Source organism: Ammospiza caudacuta, chromosome 7 (assembly GCF_027887145.1).
Source record: "Ammospiza caudacuta isolate bAmmCau1 chromosome 7, bAmmCau1.pri, whole genome shotgun sequence".
In the NCBI taxonomy this organism is placed as follows: Eukaryota; Metazoa; Chordata; class Aves; order Passeriformes; family Passerellidae; genus Ammospiza; species Ammospiza caudacuta.
In genome coordinates, this window is record NC_080599.1 from 6,515,689 (window position 1) to 6,541,907 (window position 26,219).

At 49.6% G+C, this 26,219-nt stretch overlaps 1 pseudogene; it reads right to left on the bottom strand.

Moving 5' to 3' along the window:
* Positions 1-26,219, bottom strand: part of LOC131559605 (zinc finger protein 11-like) — a 912,004-nt pseudogene that overhangs the window by 690,646 nt on the left and 195,139 nt on the right.

Below are 26,219 nucleotides of genomic sequence, written 5' to 3' on the forward strand. Positions count from 1 at the left end.
GCCTTGAGAGTGCTGAAAATATCCCCAGCAAGGGAGCAGCAAAAACCAGATTTAATATTAAGGTGCAGCAGCACAAAGTTCATTGGCAAGAGTCACTCTGCTCCTGACTGGACACTTCAGGCACACCAAAGAAACAAAGCAGCAACAAAACCAAACAGAATCCAGGCAATCAAACCAGAAATGAGCTGAGAACTCTCCCAGTGTGAGTGAGACACAAGGACAGCGAGGGCAAGGATAAAATGAATAAAGAAATAAAAGCTTGACAAAGGTCAAACTTAACAGGACTTCACTGATACCTTAACCTTAACTGATGCCTTCAACTTCACAATTTAGGAAAATAACAGCACTTAATAGTATTTAACCTCACTTACAACCAATGACTTAAGGATTTATTAGTGGAATAACAATAAACAATATTCAACTTAGCTTATAGCATAGTAAACTTTGCAAAAAAACCCCTCTTAATACCATGTAACTCAACTTATTTGTCATGATGTAACCTTACTTACAGGCCTGACTGACTCAGCTATCCAAGGCACTCCAAGCCCTCAGAGAGCAGCATTTCTGCCACATTTCCCCAGCACAGGCACTCCTGTGTGCACACAGACACAAAGAGTCAGTGCAAGGCGCTTGTAAGAAATTCCCCTGAGGGCAGGAAATGCTCACTGTGGATCCTTTGGCATCTCCCCAGCAAAGGGCAAAGGGCTGAGCCTGAAGGAGTGGGGGGATCGGCCCAGGCTCCGTCATTGTTCAGGATCCCCGAGTGCAGCAAACAGGAGTTTCCCAGCTGGGAGAGGCCCCACTCAGAGGGAGTCGCTGGCCCAGGAGAGCTCCAAGGGCTCCTTTTGGAGCGCTGTTTGCAGGGCCCCAAGAGAGGGGCTTCAGTCCCAGCAATGGCTCATCCTGGCCGCAATTGGCATCAACAGCTTTCTTTGGCAGTGTGAGAACAGGGATGTTGTACCACTGAGGGAGCAAAAACAGTTCCCAGGGCTGCTCCTAAAGGAACCAGGAGCTGTTTGGGTAGCAGCAGTGCCTGGAGCAGACAATGTTTGTGATGAGCTGCAGAGGAGCTGAGCCCAGGGGCTGTTGGCCAAGGCCGAGGCCCAAGGAGCATTTCTCAGCTGGCAGGGTGGCCTGAGAAGGGGAGGGGGGAATGCAGCAGCACAGGGCCATGGAACCAAGGGACCATTGTGACACTGTGGGGCTCTGTGAGACCAAGGGACCATTGTGACACTGTGGGGCCTCATGGAATCATAGAGAACACTGTGACATTGCTGGGCCTCATGGAACCAAGGGGATTGTGCTGACTCTGTGTGGCTCCATGGAATGTAGGGATCATTGTAATACAGCAAGACCCCATGGAGCCAAAGGTCCATTGTGACATTGCAAGTCCCTGTGTAATCATGGAGAGGCCATTGTGACACTTCACAGCCTCATGGAACCAAAGGGCCATTGTGACACTGTGGGGCACCATGGAGCCAAGAAGATCATTGTTACACTGGGGGGACTCATGGAAACATGGAGATCATTGTGACACTATGAGGATCCATGGAATAAGCAAAGCATTGTGAAAACTGTGAGGCCTCATGGAACCAGTGAGACCATTGGGGGTCACCACAGAACCAAGAGGACTATTTTCATACTATGGGGCCTGGTGAAACCAAGAGGCCTTTGTGACACTGCAGGGCTGCATGGAGCCAAAGGTCTATTGTGACATTGCAGGGCCTCCTGTCATCAATGGACAATTGTGAGACTGTGGAGCCAAAATGAGACCATTGTGACACTGCAAACCTCCAGGGTCTAAAGGTCCATTGTGACATTGCAGGGCTCATGGAACAGAAGAGTCCTGTGACATTGTGGGGCCTGGGGAACCATGGAGACCATTGTGACACTGCAAGGCCTCATGGAATCAGTGGGACCATTGTGAAACCTGGGAGCCACTGTGACACTGTGGGATCCCATCGAACAAGGGGTCCATTGTGACATTTCAGATCTTCTTGGAATGAAGGAGCCATTGTGGCAGTGTGGAGCCCCACAGAACCAAGGCACCATTGTGACACTTCAGGGCCCCATAAAAACAAAGGAATACAGTACAGGTCTGGCTGGTTTGACCTCCCAAGAGCCACCTGACTAGTCAGGCTGACCTTGGCATGTTGAGGGTCTCATCCACTATTGAAACAGTGGTGCTCCGTGCTTTCCTTCCTATGGAAAAGATCTGACATTCTGCTCCAGGCACGTACGGCAAGAATTGGAGTTTCACCTCCAAATTTCCTTATATCCAGGGATTGTTCCCATAGGAATATTGCCAGGACAAGTTTGGCTGGCAGTGGTTTCATGAGGGTCACCTCTCATCTGTTCCCAGAACACTTGGCAAGATTATGTGCTTTCCTTTCTATGGAAAAGAGCTGTCCTTCTCGGCCAGGTGCCCATGGCCAGAATTGGGATTTCACGTCCAACATTGCCTTACTGTGGCAGACTGGAGAAGATCTTTGGCTTGAAACTTTTAGTGTGTGGGGGAGGAAGGGGCAGGTGCAGCCTTGCCCTGCCCTGGAACCCCAGCCCAGCCCTGCCCTGGAACCCCAATCTCCCCAGAGCCTCTATCCCAGCCCAGCAGTGTCTGCCAGTCCCTGGCACAGCACAGGCAACTCTCCACAGCCACCTCTTCAGCCCCCAGCCCAGCTCCTGAGGGACCAAATGAGCCCAAGGCCCACCTGGGGGAAGGGTCCAGCAAGACCAAGGGGTATTAAAGGCTGACCATAAGGCAAGCACACATCTTGACCCTACCTCCTCTTGGAATTTCCATCTGAACAGTGCTGGAATCCAGGAGGTGGTAGCTGTCTGTGTGCTTCTCTGTATCTTTTTGGTCTTTCTCTTTCTATGTCTTCTTCTGTTTCTGTGCTCCTGCAAATTTTGATTAACATTAGGTTAACCAGGCTTAGACTGTGAAGTTGAATGGGCCAAGTCAATGTTTTTGAGAAGTGTTTTTTGTTGATTAAATATCTGCCATAGTTTGAAATTGAAGAGTTTTAAAAAGTAATAAAAGTAAATCCATAAATAATTAACTGAAACTAAAACCCACCACACTCATCAACACATTAATTAAGAAATCTCAAGATTAGAAAAATCTTTAATTAACAAACCATAAACAACTACAGTGTTATAACAAATCTTTTGGCAAAGCGTGTCTGATTTTCTAAAGTTGCCAGTAAAGGCTGATTTGTTGTTTTGAGCTCCTGAGAATCTCTTGTTGGTATTTCTCTAGAGAGTCCATCTCAGAGTACACAAACAATTGTAATTTCTTTTAAATATCTCATTGAAAGTGTTGTTTTTTAGTGGATAGGAGTCAGGGCTTGTCTGTCCTGCTTGGCACAGCCCAGGAAGGGCTTTCCCAGCCACATTCCACACTCCATTTCCCAGCTGGAGCCCCTGGTGCATCTGAGTTGTGCTGCCCCAGGCCCAGGGACACTCTCCTTGTCTGCCCATTCCCCCACGGTCTCTGGGCAGGGATGGCCTCAGCGGGGGCTGCTGACATCCTCAGCACCTTGGAGGCTGCTGCTGAATTTTCCTGCTGCAGAGGCTTGTTCAGCCTTCAGCTCTTCAGTGCAGGAATTCAGTGTCCCAGGGCTCATTAACATTCAGAACACCTTAAGAACCCAAGCCCCTGGGAATATTTTGATTTTAATTTTCAAATTCTTTGTTTTAAGTAGATCTCAGTAGGGTATTCAAAGTGAATATATTCTATTTAGAAAGACAGTGAGAAAAGATTGTTTAGGTCCTGTTTAGGTTTGTTATCATGTTAATTATTGATATGTGCAATCTCCAACTGACAGGGAATCCAAGTACCTTGTCATACACTTTGAATAGATATGAAAATCAAGACTCTTCATGGCTGACAATCCATCACACTCTGTCCCTACCCTCACCCCACCATTTCCCCCATCCAAGCCCTGGCACTCAGAGCAGCCTTGTGCAAATCTGAGCTCCCTGCAGCCCAGGCTGCACCTGCAGCTTTCAGCTCCTTGGCTCCAACTCCCACCTGCTTTCCTTGGAGAAGGAGCTGCCCGAGACACAGAGGGATTTTCATTTCTTGTCAGCCAACATAGCCAAGGCAAGTCACAACTCCATCAAATGCAAAAGTCATTTCTCTGCTGGAATTTCAACCCACTTTGCACAGCAGACATCTCAGAGCAATGGAAAACACCTTCTGAACTCAGCACAGATCCCAAGGACCCCCCAAACCCTCCCTGCCCCAGTTCTGCCCAGATTTGCTCTTTGCACACACGAGTCACACACTGAAGTCAGGAGCTCCCTCCATGCCCAGAGGGAGGAAAAGAGAGAAAGTGGATGAAGAGCTCTCCTGTGCAGAGCCAAGGTCCAAGTGCAGTCCCTTCAGTGGGAATCACAACTTATCAGGTTTGTGTCCTTTGGGCTCAGGGCCGGGTGACACTCAGAGGCACAGAAAGGTTTCTTGCCAACAAACACAAGTTGAACATTTGAGCAGTTTAATAACCATCACAGCTCTTCTCTCAGCTTTCTGAGATGTCCCAGCAGCATGCGACATGTCCCATAGCCCCCAGGGATTTCCATACAGGAACAGTTTTAAATAAGGCCAAAAGAAAAAACAATTCTGTGATAAATATAAACATAATTTAGGTGATTATTTATATATTTATTTGAACTTCAGAAATATTGGTCAACTTCTTGCACCTCAAAGCATTAAACCAGTCAATTGGGAGGCTGTCATGGTTTGACACTGGCACAATGCCAGTGCCCCCATGAAAATACCTTCTCCCTGGTTTCTGCTGTGAGATGTGACCAGGAATAAGCAAAGCAGGCTCCCACTTAGAAATAAAGAAAATTTTATTAACTAAACTACAACTATAAGTAAAAAGAAGCACACAGGGAAAATGAAAACCTTAGAAATACATTTCCTCCTCCCCCCACCAAATTTCCAATAAGTCTATCCTCCAAATCACCAACTCTTGGTCCATCACCACCCTGTAGATAATCAATTCTCAATTCGTCAAGAGGAGAGGAGTCCTTCTTGTGCCATAGTGACCTCTTCCTTTCATGTCCAGTGCTTTCCCCATTGAACATGAACCAGAGATGCTTCTAGGGTTGTCTTTTAAGGATGCTTTGTCCCAATCCAAGAAGAGCACAGTCTCAACTTTCGGACACCTGTCCCCCCTGAATTTCACTCCCTCAGGCCGAGGGGTACCAACACTGAACGCTCTTGGTTCGGAACCATTGCCTCCCCCTGGATGCAGTCTCTGTGTCACAAGGAACATGGTTCTGTCCATGGCTATACAAGAAGAGTCCAGCAAGCCACTCCATCATCTCTTCCAACCTAAGATTCTTCTCTATTCTTCCAACATCTCTCACTGGCCCAAACCTTCATCACACTTGCCCATTTCCTTCTTCATCTTCCACTCTATCTCTCTTCTAGGAAAGGTTAATATTCTGTAAAGCTTTCATTATCTAAAAAGGGGTTAAAACTCCCACAAGTGGCCAGACACCCTCTTGCTGCAAACCCCCCACCCCCCCCACCCCGCAGGTCAGGCTGTGCCGCCAACACATGATATCAAATTTCAAGGTAACAGCCCCAGGCACCGACTCTCTCAGGGGGGCTTCCCAATACCTCCCGGTGCTTCTCTCTCTTCCACCCTTGGGCCAGGCCTACCTCCCATCTCTGTCCAAGGCCCAGCCTACCTCACAGCCGCATGGCTTTACCCTCCCCCTGCCCAGCCGGTAGCTGGGACGGGGAGAGAGATTCAAACTCTTTTCCCACCGGAAATCCAAGAGAGCTTCCCAGTGAAGTGCTCTGCTTTTCAACCCCTGTGTTCTCAGAGGCGTATCCAATGTCCCCAGTGGCCACACCAGGTGTCAATATTCAAATCTGAACCCCATTGGTGTGACCACAGCATATCCCAGAAAACCTACTTCCTCTCAAACCATGTCAGAGGTACTTGAATGACCAGAAAGGACCTAGAGAAGCAAATCTGGGAGCAGCAGGAAATACAAAGATCCATCTGCTCTAAATGAAAAGATGTTCTTAGAAATGGTCATTAAAACAGAAGAGCAGGAAACACCTGATGGAAGAATGAGATTAAATAATAAACTGAATATTGGTGACGCAAGTAGATGAGAAGATCAATATTTCTTCTTGTTCTGCCATCAGGATGCTTCCAGGAAATCCCCGTTCCTAATGGGAAAATTTTGTCATTTCTTAAAAGTACTCAAATGACCCAGGTAATAAAGATTTGCTTGTATAATATTATATAAACAGGTATTAAAACCTGTGCCCCTTTCCAGGCAGACATAAGTTGTGTGCCCATGAACAGGCAGTGCCACTTGTGCCCAGAGGTGCCCAGCTGGGATTGGATCTCTTCAAGAGCACCTAAAGAAAAGCAGAGTACCTTGGAAGCTGAAGGTCCCTGACAGCTCCACAGGGCTGCTGTCCCATCAACATTTGCTCTGCTCCAGTCTGAAACAGGGCCCAGCATGGTGCTGGGATCATCAGATAGTTGAGGTGTGAGCTGGAATTCAATGCCCTCACCATCCCTCAGCAGCCTTGCATTTCCCTGCTGCAGCCTTGGTCTCCAGCACAGCCATGGAGGCTCTTTGGGCTCTGGACTGTTCCTGCAGCCCCCAAGGGCAGCTGAGCTCTGCCTTTGGCACAGTCAGGCCTGGCCAGCGCAGGCCATGCTCAGCAATTGCTTGTGTGTTCCTGGCCTTGCTGTCAGCTCCAGCAGCGGCTGCATGGCCCCTTTGTGGCCCTGTGCTGGCCCAGCCATGGTGGCCCAGCCCCTGTGCAGGCCCAGCCCAGGCCAGGAGCATTGCGGCTGGGAACGGCCCCTGTGCCGTGGTGCCCACAGCAGCCTTGGGGCTCTGTGCCCCATGGCCTCCCTGCTGGGCAGCCTCTGCCAGCTCCTGCAGGGCCTGTGGCACCTTTGGGGCTGCACATACAGCCCTGCCCTGGGCTCTGCCGGTCTCTGGGCCAGCAGAGAGTCTGGCCAGGGCTGGCCATGGCTGGGAACAGGCCCTGAGCCCCACAGGAGGGTGGAGCTGGGCCTCAGCCAAACTCAGCCCAGGCCAAAGCTGGGCTCAGCAGCCAGGGCTGCCAAGGCCTGGGCACAGAGGCTGACAGTGACAAATGTCCTGGGCCCCCTCCCTGCTCTGTCCGTACCACCAAGGGCACAGAGCAGCCTCCTCTCTGGGCCACTTGCCTGTTTGCAATGCCTTGCACAGGCGCTGGCCCTGCCCCATAAGGCCTGGCCTGAGTCCTGCCCCTGCACGTTCAGCCAGGCTGAGATGGACACTGATGGTTTCCGGGCCAGGCTCTCTGAGCCCAGCCCAGCTCCCTGCAAGCTCTGCCAGCTGCCCTGAGCTCTGGGCAGCACCAGGGACCTCTGCCCGGCCCAGCCCAGCTGGCTCTGGCCCCTTATCTCTGCTCAGGCCAGGCTGATCTGGCCACTGCCCCATGGCCTCAGCCCCTGGCAAGGGCACAGCAGCAGCTGCAGCTGCCACAGGACTCAGCCCCAGCCATGGGGGAAGGTGCTTGGCCAAGGCCAAAGGAGGCTCCCTGGCTGCCCTGCTCCCCTTGGGCTGAGGTGCTGAGAGCTCTGCAGCCCATGCTGCCATCCCATCTACCCAGGGCAGCACAAGAGCCCCGGCCTTGGGGCCCTTCAAGAGCTGCTCCTGCTCCAGGCCCAGGGCCCATCCCAATGCTGGGGTAGCCACAAAGCTGTGCCCATTTCTGTTCATTGCTGCTCTGATGGGGATGGATCCTCAGCCACTTGGAGTTTGCTGATGAATTTTACTCCTCTAGAGGCCTCTTCTTTCTTCAGCTGTTCAGTTCAGGAATTCACTGAAAAACGCTCATAAACACTAGTTCAAAACACTCAAACAAGAAAAGCCCTTGGTAATAATTGAAGTTTCAAATTCTTCTGTGGTTAATTAGACAAATTTCAAAAGTGTATTCAAAGTGAATCTGCTATACTGAAAAAAAAAAAAAAAGCAGAAGAAATTGTTTTAACATTTATTCTTTCCTGTTCATAGATTTCTATCAGCACTGTCCAATTGATATTGACCCCCTGTACTTTCTAATGCAGTCTGAACAGATATGAAGATCAAGACCCTTTATGGCTGACAATCAATAATACTTTGTCCCCACTCCCTCCCCACCATTTCCCTCATCCAACCCCTGGCCCTCCTATGGATCAGGAATGGTGTGGCCAGCAGGAGCAGGACAGTGATTCTTCCCCTGTGCTCAACACTGGTTCGGCAGCAGCTCGTGTGCTGTGTCCAGTTCTGGGCCCTCAATTTAGGAAGGACATGGAGTGGCTGGAGTGTTTCCAGAGAAGGGCAACAAGGCTGGTGAGGGGTCTTGAGCACAAGTGATGTGAGGAGCAGCTGAGGGAGCTGGGGTTGTTCATCCTGGAGAAGAGGAGGCTCAGGAGAGACCTCATTGCTCTATACAACTCCCTGAAAGGAGGGTGCAGCCAGGTGGGGATCAGGCTTTTTTCCCAAGGAACAGTGAGAGGACAAGAGGACACAGACATAAGCTGCACGAGGGGACATTTAGGCTGGACATTAGGAAATATTCTCCTCACAAGGGGTGATTGGGCACTGCAATGGGCTGTCCAGAGAGATGTGTGAGTCACCATCCCTGGAAGTGTTTAAGGAAAAACTGGATGTGGCACTCAGTGCCATGGTCTGGTCTGGGTGACAAGGTGGTGTTGGGTCCCAGATTGGACTTGATGCTCTCCAAGGACTTTTTCAGCCTGGTTGATTCTCTGATGATTGTGACACTGCAGTGCCCTGGGGAAGCAAGGGGCCAATGTGACCCTGTGGGGCCTGGTGGCACAAAGAGGACCATGGTGACACTGTGTACGACATGGCAGCACAGAGCCAAGGGGCCATTGTGACACTGTGGAACCAAGGAGACTCCAGGAAGAGCCTCGGGACAATGGAACCAAAGGGCCATTACTCCATTGCAAGGACTCTGGGAACCGAGGGAACAATTGTGACACTGTGGGGCCCCATGGAACCAAAGGTCCCTGGTGACAGTGCAGGATCTTGTATCACCAGGGCTCCATTGTGACACTGCAGCACCAAGGAATTCATGGTGGCCCTCTGAGGCCTCAGGGAACCAAGAGGCCACTGTGACCCTGCAGGGCCTTGTGGGACCATGCAGAGCATTGTGACAGAGCAGGACCTGGTGTCATGATGGGGCCATTGTGACACTGTAGGGCCCCATGGAACCAAGGGGCCATTGCTGCTCCTCAGGGATTCGTGGAATGAAGAAAAAAATGTTGGACACTGTGGTGACCCTTGGGACCAAGAGGCCATTGTGACACTGTGGAACCAAGGAGAGCATTGCTGCACTGCCAGACCTCATGGAATGAAGGATCCGTTGTGACACTGCAGGGTCTTGGGGGACCATGGTGCCATTGTGACACTGCATGGCCCAAGGATCCAACGGACTTTGTGACACCAAGGTGTCCCATGAAACCAAAGGGACATTGTGACACTGGGAGGCCTCATGGAATCATGGAGACAATTGGGACACTCTGGGGCCTCATGGAAATGTGGTGACACCAAGTTGTCTGGGAGTGTTGATCTGCTGGAGGGTAGGAGGGCTCTGCACAGGTCCCTGGACAGGCTGGATTCAGAGCTCAAATCCAACAAGGTGAGGTTTAACAAGCCCAAGTGCCGGGCACAGCACTTTGGCCACAACAACCCCTGCAGTGCTACAGGCTGGGGACAGAGTGGCTGGACAGCAGCCAGGCAGAAAGGGACCTGCAGGGACTGATGGACAGCAGGCTGGACATGAGGCAGCAGAGTGCCCAGGTGGGCAAGAAGGCCAATGGCTCCTGGCCTGGCTCAGGAATGGTGTGGCCAGCAGGAGCAGGGCAGGGATTGTTCCCCTGTGCTGGGCACTGGTTGGGCAGCTCCTTAAATGCTGTGTCCAGTCCTGGGTCCCCCAGTTTAGGAAGTACATGGAGGGGCTGGAGATTGTCCAGAGATGGGCGACAAGGCTGGTGAGCAGTCTGGAGCACAAGTCCTGTTTGGAGCAGGTGGGAGACGTGAGGTTGTTTAGCCTGGAGAAAAGAAGACTCAGGGGAGACAAGGCAGTGTCAGGGCACAGGCTGGTCTTGATGATCTCCAAGGTCTTTTCCAATCTTGCTGATTCTCGGATTCTCTGAAACCACCCTTGGAGCAGTTGCACGATGAGCCCTGGGCATCCTCTTCAGAAGCTCCAGCAGCCCAGGTCCCTCAGCTTCTCCTGCCAGCCCTGTCTGTCCTGCCTGTCCTGCAGAGCCTCTGCAGCTACTCCTCATTGCCCAGAACAGGGAGCCCCAGAGCAGACACAGCAGCCCAGATGTGCTCCCCTGGCCTGCAGTGCCTCTGGCAAGGGAGCAGCACCAGGCACTGCAGGGGCCTGCAGACAATTCCTGCAGCACTTGTAGGATGATCCTGCTGCCCAAGGGATGTTCCCATGGGGGCAAGTCAGGAACTGCAATGGGGAGTGGGGCCAGAGAGGAAAGGGCAAACAGGGATGGGCTGTTTGCAGGGGACGGAAGAGGGATGGGAAACAGGAAGAAATTTGTAAAAGGGAAGAGTAAAGAAAGCAAAGGTGAAGCAAAGGAAATGCTCAGGGCAGTTTGGGAGTGGCTGCCAGGGTAGCTCTGGCTCGGAGCAACAGCATCTGCAGCGGGACAGGAAACTCCCAGCTGATGGGAACAAATTTTCTGGCTGACTGCAGAGACCAGGACAAAGCTGAGTGGTTTCCCTGGTGTCCCCCAGCCCTTGCTGGCCCCAGGGGCTGATGGCATTTGTGCTCCCTCAGGTTCATGTCCCCACAACAACAGCATGGGGGTGCTCCTGCCTGCTCTGTGCAATGCAAACAGGGGCTCCTGAGCCAGTGCTGCTGTGTCTGTGCCTGCAAGAATGGGGCACCTGTGTGAGCTGGGGGAGAAGCCAGGGCTGTAGAGGGGGGATGTTGTTTGCAGCTCCATCAAGATGGTCTGGAATGCTGCCTCGGGCTGTGCAGCGCACTGGGGATGGATCAGCCCCTGCTCTGCTGCTCCTTCCCATCTGCCCCAGGGCCCTTGCAGAGCCCCAGCCATGCTGTTTGCCCCCAGCCTGCCCACGGCCAGCCTGGGGCTGCTCACGGGGCTTTTCTGTGCTGAGCATTGGCCTGGCTGTGTTCTTGGGAGAGCCTGGGAAAGGGGCCTGGAGCCCCCAGGGCCTGGCCTGAGGCGTCAGCGCTGCCCCAGCAGTGCCCATGGCCTGTCCCTGCTGCAGCCCCGGCACTGCCACCCCCAGGGCTGTGCCTGGCCCCGAGAGCACTCAGGTCCTGCAGCAACACCAAGGCCACCAGGGCAGCGGGGCAGGGCCACGGTAGCAGCACTGGCAACACCAAGCGCTGCTGCTGCTGGGCACAGCTGCTGTGCCAGCCCTGATCTGCCCCCAGCTCTGCACACAGACATTGCTGCTGCAACTCCAGAGAAGGCAACAAAAGGCATTTCTGCAGAAAACTCTGCTGGGAGATCCTATACTTCCTTTAAACCCTCCAAGGGAATACCTCTTCATTGAAACAGTCTGTGGCTACAGGGAAGTTGGAGAGAAAGAAAATGAGAAATAGCACAAAAAGTGACATTTCTCTGCGGACAATATGAAAAAAAATAAAACAGTAAAATCCTCCAAAATTAAACCAACAAGGAGTATCAAAGATGGCTTTTATTACAAGTGAGTTGCACAAATTGGCCAGAAGTTTAATGTTTGTGAAACCATCCAGTCATCAGTCCCCACACTGCAGCCTTGAGCTCCTGGTTCCTCAGGCTGTAGATGAGGGGGTTAAGTACTGGAGGAACCACTGAGTACAGAACTGACAGGGTCAGATCCAGGGATGGGGAGGACATGGAGAGGGGTTTCAGATGAGCAAGTGCTGCAGTGCTGAGGAACATGGAGACCACGGCCAGGTGAGGGAGGCAGGTGGAAAAAGCTTTGTGCCGTCCCTGCTCAGAGGGGATCCTCAGCACGGCCCTGAAGATCTGCACATAAGAGAAAACAATGTACACAAAGCAGCCACAAGATAAACTGACACTAACAGCAAGTAGCCCAAGTTCCCTGAGGTAAGATAGTGAGCAGGAGAGCTTGAGGATCTGGGGAACTTCACAGAAGAACTGGTCCAGGGTATTGCCATGGCACAGGGGCAGGGAAAATGTATTGGCTGTGTGCAGCAGAGCACTGAGAAAGCCACAGGCCCAGGCAGCTCCTGCCATGTGGGCACAAGCGCTGCTGCCCAGGAGCGTCCCGTAGTGCAGGGGTTTGCAGATGGACACATAGCGGTCATAGCACATGATGGTCAGGAGGGAAAACTCTGCTCCAATGAAGAACATAAAGAAAAAGAGTTGTGCAGCACATCCTGTGTAGGAGATGTTCCTGGTGTCCCAGAGGGAATTGTGGATGGCTTTGGGGACAGTGGTGCAGATGGAGCCCAGGTCGCTGAGGGCCAGGTTGAGCAGGAAGAAGAACATGGGCGTGTGCAGGTGGTGGCTGCAGGGTATGGCGCTGATGATGAGGCCGTTGCCCAGGAGGGCAGCCAGGGAGATGCCCAGCAAGAGGCAGAAGTGCAGGAGCTGCAGCTGCCACGTGTCTGTCAATGCCAGCAGGAGGAAGTGCCTGATGTAGCTGCTGTTGGACATTTGCTGTGCCTTGACATGGTGATCTGTAAAGAAATTAATCATGAAATATTTTTGTTTGAGATCACTTTAAATATCCCACCACAGCCTGGGGGCACTTTCCCCCCACTGCCTTCCCAGGGCTCGGCTGCCTGGAGCTGTCCCTGCCAGCAGCTGCTTCCCTGTGCCCAGGGTTGGGCCCTGCCAGTGCAGCCAGAGACCAATCCAGCCCTGGGGGTTTAGCTCGGCCCTGCAGACACCTCCCAGCTCTGGCATTGCCTACGGGCAGCTCTGGCTCTGCAGGCTCTTAATGCAAAGTCAGAGCAACACTGAGGAGGCTGTAAAAGCGACAATGATTCTGCCTGGGAGGGGCGCTGTGCTGATTTCTGTCACTGCCTGATTTGTTTAGATCAGAAATAATTTTTTTTTTATTTCCCTCAAGCATAACTGAAATGAATATCTACAGTCAATTTCCCATTCAGGTAACCCATAACAATAGATTAAAAAAGCAGTACTTCCCCTTTCCTGCAGCCCCTGCCTTGCTGTGCTCCCTGGTATAATCTACTTGGAAATGTTCTGCAGTTAAATGCCATGCTGAGAGCCATCCTGAACAATGCAGCATCCTCCCCTCACAAGAACACTTCCAAGCCTTACCAGCTGTCTCCTCCCACCCAGATCTTGTCCCCCAGTGCTGGGAATAGCTGCCAGGGCTGGCTGAGAGCTGTCCTTTGCAGGCAGCAGAGTCCCTGCCCCAGCACAGCGCCCTGGGCTGCAGGACCCTGCTCTGCACGACAGCCCTGGGCACCCCTGGCTGCTCTGCACAAGAGACAATCAGAGAATGTACTCACAGTGTCTGTAGGCATTGGGATGTTCCAGCTTGAGGAGATCACTCCAGGAGCTGCAGTTGCATTGTCCTGCAGCCAGAGGTTCCTGTGCCAAGGGCTGGCAGTGATTGTGCCCCAGGCACTTCTCGGCACCTTCCCAATCCTCACTGACTGAAGCTCTTTGTGCCTCTGTGCTGTGCCCCAGAGTGGCTGCAGGCAGTGCCCCGGCCCTGCTGGTCTGGGAGTAAAGCTGCTCATCAAGAGAAATGTGCTTTTGAATCTCTTCTTGGTTACCAGGAGCTGCCTCTGTGCCAGGAGCCCAGCCCAGCTCAGCAGCACAGATATAGCACAAGGACTTTAATGAGCCTCTGGGGCTTTGTGCTCAGGCCCTGAACATCAGTCCCTGAGAGGGAGCTGAAGAAACTTCTCCAGAACTCCAAGTTAGAATCCAACTCCAAAGTTTCTTGGACTTTTAAGGGGTCCCACTGAGGGACATAACTGAGAAAGTGTCCCCAGGCCCCAGGCAGAGCAGAGAACTGCAGGCAGTGATGACAGGTGGGGACAAAGAGAAGCCAAGTCTTGGTGCCCTGGGGCACAGCAGCAGGGTCTGTGCCACCAAGGGCTGTGAGGAGACACCTTGTCCTGAGGCACTGGGGCCTCCTGGCACAGCCCAGCCAGGCTGGGTGCTGTCAGCCCCTTGTCCTGCCCTCAGCATCCCCCCCTAGCCCACATCCCTGTGGCCTCAAGGCTCTGCTGGAAGGAGTCCCTGGGGAGCCTTGCTCAGCAATGGCCCTGGGGTCTCCTGAATGCTCCCTGCAGGGACTGTAAGCTTTTCAAAGGACTTTGGGTTTGGCTTTTGCCTTGGATTCTCTGAGAGGTTTGTGCAATCCTGGCCTCCAATTATCTGCTGTAATTAGTCCCTGGAGAGGCTTTGTCAGTAACAACACTCAGTGGGGCTCATTAATACTTCAAGGTACTTCAGTTATTTTAAGGTACTTGGTGTTTCCCTTTTGATACAGACTCTATGAAAAAGATTGTGCAGTCCCTGCCTCCAATATCTCCTTTAATTAGTCCCTGGAGGGTCTTTATCAGTAATGACACCCAGTGGGCCATTAATGCTTCAAGGTACTTCAGCTATTTTAAGGTATTTGGTGTTGCCTTTTGGATACAGACTGCGAGAGATTTGTGCAATCATGGCCCCAGTTATCTGCTTTAATCAGTTCCCTGAGAGCTCTGTACTGACACTCAGTTGGGCTCATTAATGCTTTCAGATACTCAAGGTTTTTAAGGTACTTTGGATTTTCCGTTGCACTCTGAATCTCTGAGAGATGTTTATTCCAATTCTGGCCTTCAATTCTCTCCTCCAAGGAGTCCATGAGGAGCCTGTGTTGGTGATGGACCTCAGTGAAATTCATGCTTTGAGACACTTTGGTGTTTTCTTCTGACTTTGACTCCTGGAAAGGTTTGTGCAATCTCCTCTCAGGCCCTGACGTTCAAGTGCTCAGCTCCAAATGCACCACAGGGCTCATTAGGATCAAGCAAGTCCTGACAAACCATGGTTCTGCCTTGATTTCCCTCTGCTCTTATGCAGTTCATCAGGAAGATTTTCTTTTACAGTTGTGGAGAAATATTTCAAAGAGCTTTTAAGTAATATGTAATCCTATTTTAAAGAGTGTATTTTATTACTGTTCTCTTTGCAGAAGGGCTGATTGGAGCATTAAGTGATTTATATTGATGTAGGGGTGCTCCTAAGGAGGTCTGGCCAGGTCAGTGAAGTTGTACCTTGGAGCTCACCTAGTATGGACAACCTTGCCTCACATTTCCCAACCTCATGTGAGAAACCATTTTCATTTTCAAAAATTTAAATTATTAAGAACTTTTCAAAATACAACAGAAGATTTAATAAAGAAAATAACAGTGCCAGGAGCAAAGGATTCTGTCACCATGCTTATCTACAAAATGGATGTTCTGTCTTTTATACCTCTTGCCCCTCCCAAAGTCTTGTCAATCGACTCCTTCTTCACTGTCCAGTGGTGGAGATCACTGTCTTACACCTTGATTGGAAGTCAGGTGCTGCCATAGTAACAAGCCCACCCTCCCAAATGCCCCGACTACTGAGGCTATCCTGTGATAACAATGCAAGGGGGACGAGAAAGATAACTATACATCTAGAAAACTTCTCTTAACATATATTTAATATTCACTCCTTAACTGTGAGAGTCAACCATAGAATTACTCATCTATAACAAACCCCCCTTTTCTTTTTCTATAAGTAATTTTGCTCGAACGATTAAGTATAAAACTTTCTCTGTCTCTTGAATGAGTCATACCAGCATCTGTTGATGTGGGCAAGGACAGTGGCAACAGCAGAAAAAATCTCAGATTTTCCTTAGACACACTTATTTGGAATGGATAAAAGGGCATCACAGAGGTCCAGTATGGCTTTGACTCCCACCTACCGTGCCTATGTGGCTGCTACCCATAATCAGTGTGTGTTAGGGATGAGCATAGAGGCCAATTCAGTCCTGCCCTCCAGTCCCTGTTGAATTAAAAGACAACTGAGCAATGATAGAGGTGTGGCATGGCCTTTTGTCCCCACCTTACCATGCCAACAGGGTTTCTACCCACAGCAGGGCTATGGAGCCTTCTTGGTAGTGAACAAAGGGGCCAACCCGATCTTGCCCTCTATTGCTTGTCTTACTTCTTAAGGATGCTGCCTCATTACCTTTTACAGTCCCTTGTGTGCTTCTCCTCAACAGATGCTGGTAATTCTCACCCACTAAAACAGGAAGACAGTTCTCGAGCTGGTTGGTGGAAGTTTGACTCTACTTTTTGGTTGTCTTGGTGTTTTCCTGCTTGTCTTTCAGTCTCTGCTTGAGAGTCAGTCTTGTTTCACCCAGCTTGGGTGTTATAGTCCACTCTTTGGGTTCTTGTACTGGGCCTTTGACTCTGTTGCCATGAGTCCATCCCCACTCTGCAGTTCACACAGCCGATTCGGTGGTGAGCAGTACCTGAAAGGGACCTTCCCACTGAGGAGTTAGAGGCTGATCTCCCATGACTTATTCATCACCCAATTCACAGGATCAATATTATGGATCCTGAAATCCAGGGTGGTAGTTTGAGGAATTGCCCCTTTATGTCTTAGCCCTTCTAAGGATTGTGCTATGGACATAACTTATTTCTTGGCATTGGCTTCCCCTTCCTCATGGGTGGCAACCTTCTGGGGTGAGGTCAGGAAGAGTAAGCCAAACATCATTTCATAGGGTGACACCCCCAGATCTGACTGGGATTGGGTTCTAATTCTTAATAAGGCCAAAGGGAGACATTTTATCCATGACATCTGAGTTTCAATCATTAGCTTAACTGGAGCTCTTTTAAGAATTTGATTCATTCTCTCTACCAACCAGAACTCTGTGGATACGATGGAGTGTGTAATTCCCATTTTATTCCCAGGGCCTGAACAACTTTCTGCAATATCTTCAATGTGAACTGAGTTTCCTGGTCTGAATCAATCCTGTTTGCCCTCCCATATTGGGAATGATTGATTCTAGAAGTGTTTTACTCACAACACTAGCATTGGCTTTCACAGTGGGTACCACCTCTGCCCAATGAGTCACGTGATCTACTATCACTGGCAAAAACCTACACCATTGTACCTGGGGAAGCTCGGTAAAGTCAGCTTGGATGTTTTGGAAGGGCCTTAAGGCTAGTTCTCACCCTCCCCTGGGTGTTTTGCTCACGATTTTCTTATTCACTTTTTGACATATCACACACTGTTCAGTTACTTGCTTAGCTATTCTGAAAATTCCTATGCAGCCCAAATCCCTTAGAAATTGATCACCTAGTACTTGTGTACCCCAATGTGTTGTTCCACGTATGCCTTCTAACATTTTCCTGGCAAGGGGTTTATTCAATATTTGTCTCCCACCTGCTCATCTCCACTTCCCTTTGTTTTCTTTCTTGACTCCTATTTCAATGAGTTCTTCCTCTTTTGTCCCACTGAATATGGGGACTTTTTGCATTTCTTTTATGGGTGTTAATACCATTATTAGTTTATCTGTCTCTGATTCAGTTGCATTTTTAGCTTCAAAATCAGCTAAATTGTTCCCTCGCGCCTCCTGTGTTGCCTCTTTTTGATGCCCTTGAACATAGACCACTGCTACTTCTGGCAATTGTAAGGTTTCTAACTCTTCTAAGACAAAATTTTCGTGAATCAGTCCCTTTCCTTTTGAATTTAATAGCCCCCTCTCTTCCCAAATTTTTCCAAACTTATGCACTATTCCAAAAGTGTATTTTGAGTCCTGTATATATTGTTCCCCTTTTCCATGATAATGTTTCCAGACTTCGTTTTAGGGCACACAACTCACACGCTTGTGCTGACCAGTTGGAAGGTGACTTTCTCTTTTCTATGGCCTCTAACCCTTCATGCACTATAGCGTACCCCAATACTCTGTGCCCCTTTATTACCCATGAAGATCCATTGAGGTACAATAATTTTCCACCTTGTAGTGTTTGATCTGTTATGTTCTCTCTTACTCTAGTTTGATAGTTTATAGCCTCTAGGCAATTATGTTTTAGTTTCTCATATGTTTCTCCATGCAAAAACTGGGCAGGGTTGAGTTGGTTACTCATAATTAGCTCTAAACCATTATCTTTTAAGATGTCTTCATACTTTAGCCTTCGGGAATCAGTGAGCCATTTCTCAGCCTTTTGGCTCAGGATACTCCTTACTGATTTTGCAATATATATCTTCAATTTTCCCCCAAAAGGTTAATTTTTTGCTTTCTGCTATGAGTATGGCAGTAACTGCCACAGCCTGAATGCAGGTTGGCCATCTCCAGCTGACAGGGTCTATAATTTTGATAAATAGCCCTCTGGTTTCCTGGATCCTCCCCAGTCCTGGGCTAATACTCCATGTGCTACCCCTTTTTCCATATTCACAAACAGATAGAAGGCAGGAAGACTCAGTGCTGGTGAACTGACAATGTTTTGCTTTAAAGCTTCAAACTTTTGTTCGTCATCTTTTCCCCACCTAATCTCTTCTTCCACTAACTTTTCATACAAGAACTGGATGGCCTGAGTGCATCCTTCAATCCATAGCCTACAATATCCCAACAAGCCTAGAAATGTTTCTGATTTCTCTCTTTGTTTTTGGCAGTGGGAGTGAGACTAACCCCGTAATTCTCTCAGGGTTCAGCCACCAGCTCCCTTGACAAATCACATGTCCTAGGGAATTTTACTTCCCTCTCTACAAATTTGAGTTTCCCTTTTGATACCGAAAGTCCTTGGTCCTTGAGAAAATTTAACAACACTATGGTGAATTGCCAAACTTATTTTTCTTCCTGTCCTGTGAAAAGGAAATAATTTACATATTGGATGAGCTTTATCTCAGGTTTGATGGAGAAGAATTGTGTTACTTCTCCTAGGGCTTGACCGAAGAGGTTTGGAGATTTGGAAAACCCTTGGGGTAACCTAGTCCACCAAAACTGTTTCTTACTCCCAGAATCAGCATCCTCCCATTCAAAAGCAAATATATCCCTGCTTTTCTTTGCCAGTAGACCTGCCCAAAAAGCATCTTTTAGGTCTATGACACTAAACCACTGGTGTGCTGGGGGGATATTACTCAGTAGTGTATAGGGGTTAGGCACTACTGGGTACCGATTCACTCTTTTGTTGTTCACTTCTCTCAAATCTTGAACAAGTCTGTAAGTCCCATCTGACTTCTTTACTGGTAATATGGGTGTATTATGGGGGGACATACATGGTTCTAAGGTCTCATCCTCAAGTAGATCCTGGATCAGTGGCTGCAGTCTTCATCTCCCTTCCAGGGAGAGTGGGTATTGTCATACACAGACTGGATAGCTGTCATCAATTAATTTTATTACTGTAGGTTTCACGTTCAATTTGCCTCAATTCTATGGTTTTGCCCACACCATCTCATGAATTTTGCCCTCATCCCTTCCCTTATTGGAGAAGTTTAACTACCATTTTTCCTTCCTCTGGGAGTATTAAAATGCTTAGCTGCACTTGTAAATCTCACCTTAATAGATCGCATCCTGCTTCTGGAACGAATAGAACATCCCCAATTCCTATTTTTTTTGTTCCTTCAAACTTTATTTGCATTATAACTGAGGCTTTGAACCCTCCTTTAGCACCTACTACTTGCACAGTATCTTGACCCTTTTTGCACCCCTTTGGGATTCTACAAACACAAGTTCTTTCAGCCCCTGTGTCTACTAAGAATTCAAATTCTTCCTCCTGGGGATCTATTTTTAAAGTTATCAAGGGCTCCTGATGGTACCCAGGAGGTAGAGCCCCTGACACCCCTAGTCTTCCATTTCTCCTTTTTGCTCAGTCTCATACATCCTCTGCTCCTTTTCCCTCTGGGGGCAATTCTTTCTGATATGCCCATTCTCTTTACAGTAAAGGCCAACTGGTCGTAGTTTCCCCTGTTTCCCAAACTCTCCTTTTTATGCCCGGTCCCAAGGAGGTGAATCTCCCCTCCATCTATCTTCCTGCACTTGGAATCCTCCTCCCTTACCTGGGTTGTTCTTTAAATGCTGGTTTCCTTCCCTAATGGCAGTTACCACTACCTTGGTTTTTGTCTTGATCTTCTCTTAGTCCCTCTTTACATAGACTTTATGTGCTTCCCTTAACAGATCCTCTAACCTGCTTTCTTGCCAACCATCTAACTTTTCTAACTTTCTCCATATATCTGGCAAGGCTTGAGTGACAAAATTTATCTTTAGTTAGACCTGTGCGGCCACTGTATCAGGGTCAACCCCTGAATATTGCCTCATATTCCTTCTCAGTCTTTCTAGCCACTCTGTTGGGGTTTCTTTCTTCCTTTGCTGCTCATCAAAAGCTTTACGAGCATTTTAATTACATGGAGATGCCTCTTTGATACCTCTTATAATCAATGTTCTATATTCCTCCATGTCTTGCCTCCCCCCAGTGCTGTTGTGGTCGCTGGTGAGGTGCACTGTGGGCATTTTCAGATCTCCAGGAGGTCCTTGCACACACTCCCTTTCCCATATCCATATCTCTGCCACTCAGATCATCTGTCTTTCTTCTGGTGTGAATAGCATGGTCATTATTGATTGCATCTCTTCCCATGTATGAATATTGGGCCCTAGAGACTGGTCTAACTGTTCCACTGATCCAGTGAGGTCCTCTAGTAATCCTTTCAATTATTTCTTGAACATTCTCACATCAGAAGAACTGAGAGGCATGGTTACAAATCTAATTCCTCCCTGTACCCCACACAGGGGTATTTCCCTCAGGGGATATAATCCCGCTGCTTGGTTCCCATCCCCTGATCTGCTTTCCTGTCTTTGTTCTACCCTGCTCCTGGTGTTCTGGCTAGGCCCATCAGGGGGTAGGGGAGGTGCATCTGAGGCTATTGGAGGTGGAGGGGTTAAGTGTTCTAATGGGTCCCATTCTTTATTTTCTGATACCTTAAACATGCTCACCTTTGAGGGTGAACTCTCCCTCCCACAGCAGGCAGCATAGTCACTCTCTTCCTGATTGAATGGTTTCTTAGCTCTTACATGGATGTTTAATGCCTGACACATCCATCCTTCATCTGACCCATATCTCAGCCAGTATACATGATTGCTCCTAATTTCCCTTCTGGTCCATTCTACCATGCACTAGTGAATCATTTTGAGCTCATCCTTATCTCTGGTATTTGGGTCATATTTCCACCAGGCTAGTTTCCTTCCCAGTGGGCCATCTGGGGGTATAACTATTGTTAGCTCTTCAATTTATAACTTCTCCCCTTAGGGATTCCATATTTGCCCACAGTCCCATCCTGACTGGCCAATCACAGGCCCTCCTCTGACAGAACCCTACCTTTCCAACCACAGGCCCTCCAGACAGAGCCTGCCTCTCTCAGAAGGGAAAAGGAAAGGGGAAGTGGGAATAAAACAAACAAGGGAAGGAGGAAAGAGAAGAAAAGGGAAGAGAGAAAAAACCCAAAAACCTGTACTTCTCTTTTTACCAGTTAAAAAAGAAAAAATTCTTACAATCCAGGGCTTCCGTATTACCAGATTGGTCCCTGCCCTTCCTCTCCTCCGCGGTTCAATGCTCTGGTCCCATGGTCGCATTCTGCTCCCTGTCCCACCTGGCTCAGCTCGGCTATGACCTGCCCCTGGCCCAATTCCCCTCAGCAGCTGCAGTCCCACCCCTGGCCCAACATAGCTCGGCTTCAGCAACTCCACCATGTATAATTATCGATTATTGATTTGATGCAGTGGCTTCCATCCCGCTTCAAACCTAACTTGGTTTGCCTTCGGTAGCTCCGCTCACTCCAATTCAACTTGCAGGCTCCGCCCATCCCAGTTTGGCTCAATGGCTGCGGTCCTGCCTCTGGCCTGACTCGACTCAGCCTCAGCAGCTCTGCCTGCCCCTGTCTGGCTCAGCTCAGCAGCCGGCCCAGCCTGACCCCCTTGGTTTGGCAGCTCTGCCCTGACATGACTTAGCTTGGTGGCCGGACTGCCCCGACCCCTTGGCTCGGCAGCACACAAACTGCTGCACTGGCTCCTGGGTGACTCCCTGCAGCAAACCCCTTGGTGGTCACCCCGCTTCCAGCCCGGCTTCGGCTGGCCCTGGAAATTACAGCGCTGGCTGTGCCCCAGAGACTGCCCCCACTCTGAGCACCACACAAGCCACTGCGCCATGTGGAGCTCACCAGCTCCCTTGGTGTTTGGTGGATGGGAATCCCACTGTGGGTCCCCGTCCCAGCACAAACACGGTTTCCCTGATGGGTGAACCCTGCTCCCAGCTCCCCACAAACCCTTCAATCCTACATGTCCCACCAGCCATGGGGTCCTTGTCTATGGGATCCCCGCTTTCCTCCCCCTCCATGCATCCCACTGTTCCTTTTTCCTTTCTAATGTCCAATATCCTGACGCTTCAAGAGACCAGGATGGATCCAGTATATTACTAATGTGAAGATCACTTTCATATACTGGAATTATGGAGTCACAATCTGGCCAAAAATAGTTATGTGGATGTGCTCACCCCTCTTCCACTCTTTTCTTTATCCAGCCTCCTGGTGTCTTTGAGCTTCCAACCTGCAACCATTGGTGGAACTGGGAGAGTCCAGTAGACTCCGTCCAATAGGTGGAAGGGGGCGCCCCTTTTGAAAACTCCTAAGGACACCAGGTTTATTTTGCAGACGAGTCCCCATTTGTAAGAAATTATGCTCACTTCCAAAAATTTAAAAGGATTATTAAAACTTTATCAAAAAGAACAACAAAAGACTGAACACAGAAAATATTATGGCACAGGGAGCAAAGGATTTTTCCCAACATATGCTCATCCACACAATCGATGTTTCGCCTTTTAACCCTTTAGCCCCTCTCAAAATCTTGTTAATCAACTCTTTCTTCACTGTCCAGTGGTGGAGGTCACTTCCTTACACTTTGATTGGCAGTCAGGTGTTGCCATAGTAACAAGCCAACCCTCCCAAATACCCCAACTACCAGGTAACCCTGTGATAACAATATAAGGGGGGTAAAACAACTATAAGTCTATAAAACTTGTCTTAAGATATCCATAATATCTGCCTTTTAATTGTGAGACTCAGCCATTGCATTACTCATCTATCACACAATTATTTCAAAACTGTTTCCTGTTTCAGCCTGACTGCCCCTGCAGAGGAACAGGACATCTTTCATGCACGTCTGCAAGCTCAGGCTTCTCATTTCATGAGGAATCTGGCATGGAAATGGCCATATTAAGAAGGAGAAAAGCAGAGGAAATGGATTAGAAACTCTTAGAAAAAATTACCCTTCTTACAGACAAAGTTCACCAAGTCATTCACTGCATTTCTCCTTTTCAGATTCTTTCAGTCTTCTACTCTGGGAGATGCAGCTTGTTCTGATGCTTATCATGAAGTGATTGTTTTCATGCTCTTGATTTATACCAGCACAAGAGATGTAGAATCATCTAAACTGAAAACAGAAAGAAACTGCCTCTGACAACCAATTTTCATGTTCTAGATCACTTTCCAGGTGTTTATGGAGATGTGTGAATGATTATCACACAACTTTCCATTTCTTGCTGCAACTTCTGGAAATTCTCTGAATTCAGTCAGGGTTGCATTCCCCAACGAGTCCTGGTACCACCTCCTGTTTTCCAAGGGTGGAACAGTCACAATGAAAACCTCACCAATGCCACAACTCCCCAGTCCACCAGGAAAAGAAAGGACAAGTTGTCAAGTTCTCCAAACATTTGTCCTGCTTTGCTGCAAGAGTCCTGCTGCACACACAGTGTGGAAGACCAAGAGAAGCTGCAGTTGGTGGAACATCGTGTGACAGAAGCTTGACCTCATTCTCCAGGAAAAGTTTTTAAGAGCAGACAGGACTGTGGAGAAGATTCCTGGAAAACTGAACCAGCTTTCCAGAAGTGCAACGAAAATGGAAAGAAATCATCTGAAATGTTTTCCTCAGTTTTTTTCTATGCTCCCCTTTTCCATCTTGCACTTCTTCTCCATGCCATGAATTCCAAATGGATCTCACCTCTAAGATCAATGACTTAGCGAGTTTTAGACACTCTAAAATACCATGAGCTGCACACAGTTTGCCTTCCCCTGTTTTTGTTGGAAAGCAACACTGGAGCCATCAGTGCAGTGCTTGGTTCGGGCATGAATCCTGCAGACAGAGATTGTGCCTCAGCAGTGTGTGACCCTCAGCAGAGACAATGCTCAGCAATCCTGCAGGCAGGGAATGTGCCCCGGCAGTGTGTGACCCTCAGCAGGGACAATGCTCAGCAATCCTGCAGGCAGGCAATGTGCCCCGGCAGTGTGTGACCCTCAGCAGAGACAATGCTCAGCAATCCTGCAGGCAGGGAATGTGCCCCGGCAGTGTGTGACCCTCAGCAGGGACAATGCTCAGCAATCCTGCAGGCAGGCAATGTGCCCCGGCAGTGTGTGACCCTCAGCAGGGACAATGCTCAGCAATCCTGCAGGCTGGGAATGTGCCCCAGCAGTGTGTGACCCTTAGCAGAGACAATGCTCAGCAATCCTGCAGGCAGGGAATGTGCCCCGGCAGTGTGTGACCCTCAGCAGGGACAATGCTCAGCAATCCTGCAGGCAGGCAATGTGCCCCGGCAGTGTGTGACCCTCAGCAGGGACAATGCTCGGCAATCCTGCAGGCAGGGAATGTGCCCCGGCAGTGTGTGACCCTCAGCAGGGACAATGTTCAGCAATCCTGCAGGCAGGGAATGTGCCCCGGCAGTGTGTGACCCTCAGCAGGGACAATGCTCAGCAGCGTTGCTGTGCTCGGTCCCCATGGAACCATGCCAGGAGCAGCTGCTGAGCTCAGAAGCCATCGCAGCCCCCGCCCTGCCCCAGAGCCCCTTGGCAGGGTGGGCTCCTGCCCTGGCTCTGTGTGCCAGGAGCCGGCAGCGCTGGGTGCAGGGAGCCCAGGGAGGGCACAGAAACGCTGGGTGAGAAATGCTGGGGCACAGTGAGATGGGCGAGTGCAGCCGGCCAGGGCAGAGGAGCAGCACGCACAGGGGGCACAGCCTGCAGGACAGATGGCCAGGGGGAGAAAACAACAAACTTCTCAGGAGGGTGGAGAACAAACTTTTAGTTGCAAACTTCAGAGAATGAGGTACTTGGGAAATCTTAAACAGCATTGAATTACAGTAAAGCACTTCATATAGCACTGACTTAGCAAACTCTAACCTGTCCAATTGCAAGTTAACCAGATTTTGAGAAGAGGAAGTCAGGAGAAGAGAGAGAGGGAGAGATTCACAGTCAGCCTTGGATCTCAGCTGCTGTGAGCTCTGGGGCCGTGGGAAATGTCAGTGTCACACCCGTGTCACAGCCTGACCTGCTCTGGTCCCTCTCTCAGGTGGGGTTTTCGGGGTGCCAGGGGCTTGGCAGCCACTTTGGGGCTGCACCAGAGGCTGCAGTGGCTGGGGTGGGACAGTGACCACCCCACCTATGCAGAACTCTCCCTGCCCCCAAAAACACACTGGAGATGTCTGGGGGCCGTTCATCATTTCTCTGCTCTCCAGCACTGAGGCAACGGACTCTGGCTACAACTCGAAGCTTGTGCCCAAGGCAACCACCTCTGGCAATGGGGCTCCATAGAGCTGCTCTCAGGAAACTCCCATGAGCTGGGGAGTGCCCCAAAACTGCCTCAGAAACATGAGAGACCTCAAAATCTCTTCAGGAATGTGGATTATTCAAAAACTCATTCAGTAATGGGCTCCCCCTCCCTTCATCATCCCCAAACTTTGGCTGTCTCATTTCAGACCCCAACCCACCTCCCCAGTCCCAACACATCCCACCCCTCCTGGACATCATGGCCACCTTCCCAAGCCATATTTCCCCCATTTTCCACCTCCCAAACACCACACCACCCATCCTGTCCCACCCAATGCCCATCTCAACCCTCCTGATTTGAAGCCATCTTTGCTCAATCCCATTCCAACCCCATTCCACACCAAAGAGCAGTGGAATCAAGGAATTTTGGGTTGGGATTGAGTAGTTTTCAGTGGCATTGAGGTGACAGATTGAACCCTTGTTGAAGGAAGGGGACCCAGACACCAGGTGGTTCATCACAGGTCCCGTTTATTGAAGAATGCATCAAACACTTATACAGCAAATAATAATCTTATGAATATTCTGTAAGCCAAGCAATCTATTGGTTAAACTATACCATGAACTCTTCCTCATTCCTTAGGGGTT